The 375-nt window shown below is 53.6% G+C and overlaps 1 protein-coding gene across 1 annotated transcript in view; it reads right to left on the minus strand.

Moving 5' to 3' along the window:
* The window catches only part of LOC104997439 (xaa-Pro aminopeptidase 2-like), a gene marked incomplete at its 5' end in the record, with an annotated part of 4,369 nt that overhangs the window by 916 nt on the left and 3,078 nt on the right, over nt 1–375 (minus strand). The gene's annotated exons all lie outside the window — the stretch shown is intronic.

A 375-nucleotide genomic window follows, 5' to 3' on the forward strand; every position in this document is an offset into this window, starting at 1 on the left:
CATCAGCAAGGGAAGCTTAGGTTTCACTCAAAGAGCCAGGATCAGGGTGAGAGGCCCATTCCGAAACCGGTACCCCAGAAAGGGTCTCTATGTTTGTGTCTCATTGGACCACGTGAGGCGATGCGTCCATAAAGGGACCAGCAAAGTAAAACTTTGCCCCCTAAATGAGCCATTGGGTGAAAGAAGTCAGTGGCTAGATATAGAGGTAGCAACTGACCCAGAAATGGAGCCCAGGGAGTGTGTGAGGCTGGGCCTGGCTATGGCCAAGGCTGTGAGCACAGGGAAGAAGTCAGGAGGGCCATTTGCCTCATGCAGAAGTGTGGCTGGTGGGCTTTAAGATGTGCCCTGGTGACCCCTTTAGGAGTGATGGAGGGG

The sequence above is a fragment of the Bison bison genome, unplaced genomic scaffold (assembly GCF_000754665.1).
Source record: "Bison bison bison isolate TAMUID 2011002044 unplaced genomic scaffold, Bison_UMD1.0 scf7180017851927, whole genome shotgun sequence".
Lineage (NCBI taxonomy): Eukaryota > Metazoa > Chordata > Mammalia > Artiodactyla > Bovidae > Bison > Bison bison.